This window comes from Polyodon spathula, chromosome 12, assembly GCF_017654505.1.
Source record: "Polyodon spathula isolate WHYD16114869_AA chromosome 12, ASM1765450v1, whole genome shotgun sequence".
In the NCBI taxonomy this organism is placed as follows: domain Eukaryota; kingdom Metazoa; phylum Chordata; class Actinopteri; order Acipenseriformes; family Polyodontidae; genus Polyodon; species Polyodon spathula.
The window spans coordinates 27,258,639-27,264,638 of NC_054545.1; positions in this window are offsets into that span (position 1 = coordinate 27,258,639).

Sequence of the window (6,000 nt, forward strand, 5' to 3'; positions counted from 1 at the left end):
TAGAACACTGCTATATTCTCAAAGATGACAAGCTTAAGATGAAAATGCTTGTAATGCAAAATCCAGGTTCCATGTTTATATATATATATATATATATATATATATATATATATATATATATATATATATATATATATACACACACACACATACATACACACACACACACAGTGGCTCTTAAAAGTATTCACCCCCATTGGACTGTTCCACATTTTATTGTGTTACAACATGGAATCAAACTGGATTTAATTAAGAGTTAAATAGATAAATAAAACAGAAAAATAATTGATTGCATAAGTATTCAACCCCTTTGCTATGACACACCTAAATAAGCTCTGGTGCAACCAATTGTCTTTAGAAGTCACATAATTAGTTGAATGGAGTCCACCTGTGTGCAATTAAGGTGTTTCACATGACTTCAGGTTAAATACACCTGTCTCTGGGAGGTCTCACAGTTGGTTAATACATTTCCTAACAAAAACTACATCATTAAGATGAAGGAACATTCAAAGCAATTCCTGAACAAGGTTCTTCTAAAGGACCAATCAGGGGTAGGATATAAGAATATTTCCAAGGCATTGAATGTCCCCCGGAGCACAGTAAAGTCCATTATTAAGAAATGGAGAGAATATGGCACTGTGAATCTGTCTAGAACAGGCCATCCTCAAAAACTGAGTATCCTGGCGAGAAGGGCACTAGTCAGGGAGGCCACCAAGAGACCTATGACAACTCTAAAGGAGTTACAGTCTTCAATGGCTGAGCTGGGACACACTGTGCATACGAAAACAATAGTCCTGGTGCTTCACAAAACTGGCCTTTATGGGAGAGTGGCAAAAAGAAAGCCATTGTTCAGATGTGCAAAGCTGGTAGAGACTAATCCAAATAGACTCATGGCTGTAATTGCTGCCAAAGGTGCCGCTACCAAATATTGACTCAAGGGGGTGAATATTTATGCAATCAATTATTTTCTGTTTTATATTTGTAATTAATTTAGAACAATTTGTAGATTTTTTTTTTTCACTTTGACATTACAGACTTTTTTTGTGTTGATCAGTGGCAAACACTTCCAAATTGTAACACAATAAAATGTGAAAAGGTCCAAGGGGGGTGAATACTTTTGAGAGCCACTATATATACACACACACACACGCCGTAATTTTCAAATAGTGCCACAGATTCTCAATGAGATTGAGATCAGGACTTTGCCTTGGCCATTGTAGGACATTCACCTTTTTGTTCTTGAACCACTCCAGTGTTGCTTTGGCCTTGTGCTTGGGATCATTGTCCTGCTGAAACGTGAATTTCCTCTCAAGCTTCAGTTTTTTAGCGGACTGAAGCAGATTCTCTTGCAGTATTTTCCTGTATTTTGCTCCATCCATTCTTCCTTCAATTGTAACATGAGGCCCAATCCCTGCTAATGAGATGCATCCCCACAGCATGATGCTGCCACTACCATACTTCACTGTAGGGATGGTGTGTCTTGAGGCATGGGCAGTGTTAGGTTTGCGCCACACATAGCGCTTTGAGTTTTGGCCAAAAAGCTCTATCTTGGTCTCATCTGACCACAAAACCTTTTCCCACATCGCAGCTGGGTCACTCTCATGCTTTCTGGCAACTCCAGACGTGCTTTCAGATGGTACTTTTTGAGTAACGGCTTCTTTCTTGCCGCCCTCCCATACAGGCCAGTGTTATGCAGAGCTCTTGATATGGTTGACTGGTGCACCATTACTCCACTCCAATCCACTGAACTCTGTAGCTCCTTCAAAGTGATTGTTGGCCTCTCTGTGGCTTCTCTCACAAGTCTCCTTCTTGTTTGAGCGCTGAGTTTTGAGGGACGGCCTTTTCTTGGCAGTGTCTGGGTGGTGTGATGCAGCTTCCACTTCCTGATTATTGATCCAACTGTGCTCACTGGGATATCCAAACACTTGGATATTATTTTGTACCCTTTCCCTAATCTATGCATTTGTATTACTTTATCTCTTAACTTCTGTAGAATGCTCTTTGGTCTTCATTTTCCTTCAGATTCACAGCCTTACCAATGATCCTTCAACAGTGGAGTTTTTATCCAGAAAATGTGACAGCAACTTTAATGGTTCACAGGTGGAGGCCAATGGTAAGGTAATTGTGTCCTCGTTAGGGCAATTTCTTTCATCTGGTGCAAACTGGGAGCTTCCACAGCACAGGGGTTGAATACTTATGCAAGCAAGATATTTCAGTTTTTTATTTTTCTTAAAAATATTTCCCAACATAAAACCAATGTCACCTTACAATAATTGATTTTGAGTTTAAGTGTTTTAAAATAAAATATTGAACAGAACAAAATTTCAATGTACTATTTGTAATTCAGTAATACGAGAGAATTGGTCAGGGGGTCTGAATATTTTTGCAAGGCACTGTATATATATATATATATATATATATATATATATATATATATATATATATATATATATATATATATGCCAAGTCTTGCTGCACGTTCTGTGTTATTGCGTCATAGTAAAATTAGAAAAAGCTCTCTTCTGTGATGTTTTCAAATATGTGTGGTCACGTGATGTGACCCCTTAGAACTATATAAGCTGTGTGAGAGTTGTGTGCAACTATTCAGCAACTATCATGGGAAAGCAGAAGAATCTCAGTGACTGTACTGCATCAACGTGCCCATCAAATCTGAGATCATGCTGTTATTTAATCTTCAGTGGAGGTCCAGGCAAAGGTCCAGGCTGTGTGAATCAGTCAAAGTTCAGGTCAGCATAATGTGGGATCCAGGGAAGGGAACCAGGCTGTCATGGAGAGCATTATTCTTATGTGATGACTCTCGGACTCTCACTCTTAGGTGTTCTGCATTTAAAACCAGTATTTAAAGAGTTATTTCTTGGATGTAAGTAAGCTGTGTTGTCAAGGTTCAGGAGAATTACTGTTTTACTGTATGCTAAACCACATTGAGTTTTATGTGGTGTGGAATTCCAGTTGTGCCCCATTCCTTGAAGAGACAGGCAGATCAAACTAGGAGATGCTTTCTGTTTGTCTGTTTATGAATAAAATGTATCATTCAGATATTGTTCAACACATAAGGGTCTGTTTTAATAATCTGAACACTGTCCCTTGAACTTATTACTACTTTACTATATGTAATACATATACAGTGAAGTGAGGTCCATTAAGAGCTGCCACTGTTTCGGTAATGTAAACAGACCTGATAGGAATCTGTGTAGTCTTGGATGTACAATGCAATACAAATGTATTTTTACATAGCACCCTGCATGCCTTGGCATCCCAGAGTGCTATTCAACGTTGAAAATAAAACAAGAGAGCCTATATGTACAATACACGCCATCTACAACCAATTATATAAAAGCACATTGAAAAAGGTGTGATTCAATGTAGTCTTAAAATAATACGAATGTCAACTGGAATAGAGTTCCACAAACGAGGAGCAGAAGAGCAATTCAAGATTTGTATTTTCTGATCCCTAAGAACAAAGCACTGGAGTAATATATTGAGAAAGACTAGTGTGAGAAAGCAGTCTGGCAGCTGTTTTCTGGACAAGCCTTGTAAGTTTAGTGATGGAGGTGTGGAAACACCTGCCAACCAAGCACCCATCAGCTCTCCATCAAAGTCCGTCAGATCTGTTGTTATGCCATTGTGACTGAATCAGTCTTAAAGAGAAACATCTCTTTTTACAAAAGCCCATTTTGATTAATTAAGTTTGAAATTATTTAACCCAGTTTTTCTCCACAATTTAGAATTACGCTCCCTCACTGCAGCAACTCCCCACAACAGCACAGTAGAAATGAAGCTCCTCCAACCCTATGCCAATTGTTTGCTTACACCCAGGAGGCACATGATCGCAGACGACAGCGAGATGTCCCTGATTTCCATGAAGTGCAGGTCTGGTTATTGTGAAGGAGAAACAGCCATTCATAAAAAAAAGGGAAGTTTGCATGCTGCCGCTAAAAAAAAGAAATATCGATTCCTTTTTTAATGCCCTACAAGGTTTCAGTAAAAACTATTTCTTGTAATGTAACATGCAATAAGGTAGTTGCTAAATATTAAAATAGTTTATTATTTTACTGAAAAAGCAATTCTTTGAGCTCCCTCCAATTTCCCTTTTAACTGGAAAAGTCATCTTGATAATATAAATTTGAACTGACAAACCACAGCTAAACCTAATATTTTACTGTATCCTGGGTCATTTCTACTTTTTAGCTGAGAAAAGGGGTATGAGGAAATATTACTTCATCCATGCATTGGTGTAGTAAAGGCAGAGTGATCTGTATTAACTGTGTTAATCAATAATAGTAATATTGAACAGCCTATGTAGAGTATAACCAAGTAAAACGTGATCAAGGCAGAGGCAAAGCAAACAACACTAATCACAAACAAAGCAAGAACATGCCTCTGCTAAACAGATGTTTTATTTAAACTCTTTTAGAGTTATTAAGGCACCAATTCAAGTAATTTTGAAGGTCATTCCAATAATTTAACTTAATTTTTTTCAAACTCTGTGTTCATTCTAGGAACCACAAATGTTACACCAGCCTGAGATGTAAGGTTATAACTGCTGCTGAGTTCTAGAACATTCCATGCAGAGTGTGTTGGACAGACAGACGCAGTTAGTGTATAACACTTTGAATGAGAACCATTAAAATACATGACATATCAAAAACAAATTAAACACAGATCTGCAGCCAAATCACCAGTACGTGTAAGAAATCTGGACTAGCTTTCCTTTCACTTTGTGTGATTGTAGCTGTTGCTCTATTACATGAATACATTTCCATTAAGGACTTTATATCCAGTTTATTTGAGCCCATGGTTCCTTGCAGGGTGTGCTTACACTGGTATGCTTCACTGGCACTTATCTGAAACTGCAAATCAACCAATCAGTGAATGTTACAGCAGACACAAAGCTGTTGTCAGGGAAAGTGCAATGCTGGCCACGTCTACATTTAGCTATTCGTAACCATAATGTAAGTTTTAGCAAAAACTATTTATTCTCAAAGAAACAGATTGCCTGGAATCTTTACACTATCACCACGTTTCATTGTAGTGGAATAAACAGGATTATTTTCCTTCTTCAAGACATTCACGTTCCTCTTCTCCCCCTCCCCCACCTTGCTAGTCAATAGAGGCTCGTCATTAATAAACAGACATTTCTTATGCCTGCCTCCATATACCCCCAGATTGTGATCCTTTTAATAACTTACTACTGAAGAACATGGCCTACAAGGTTTTAGTAAAAACGATTTATTGTAATGCAACATGCAATAAGGTAGTTACTAAATATTAAAATAGTTTATTATTTTACTGAAAAAACAATTATTTGAGCTCCCTTTCATCTTTCATTTTTAACTGGAAAAGTCATCTTCATGAATATAAATTAATTCAACAAACCTTATAAAACTGTGACAACTTTGAACTGATAACCACAACAAAACCTAATATTTTACTGTATCCTGGGTCATTATACTTTTTAGCTGAGAAAAGGGGTATGAGGAAATATTATTTCATACATTCATTGATGGAGTAAAGGGAGTGATCTGTATTAACTGTGTTAATCAGTAATAATAAAACTGAACAGCTTATGCAGAGTAACCAAGTAAAACGTGGTCAAGGCAGAGGCAAAGCAAACAACACTAATCACCAACAAAGCAAGCACAGACAATTTATTTTTTCAAACTCTGTGTTCATTCCAGGAACCACAAATGTTACACCAGCCTGAGATGTAAGGTTATAACTGCTGCTGAGTTCTAGAACATTCCACGCAGAGTGTGTTGGACAGACAGACGCAGTTAGTGTATAACACTTTGAACGAGAACCATTAAAATACATGACATATCAAACACAAATTAAACACAGATCTGCAGCCAAATCACCAGTACGTGTAAGAAATCTGGACTAGCTTTCCTTTCACTTTGTGTGATTGTAGCTGTTGCTCTATTACATGAATACATTTCCATTAAGAACTTTATATCCAGTTTTTTTGTTTATTTGAGC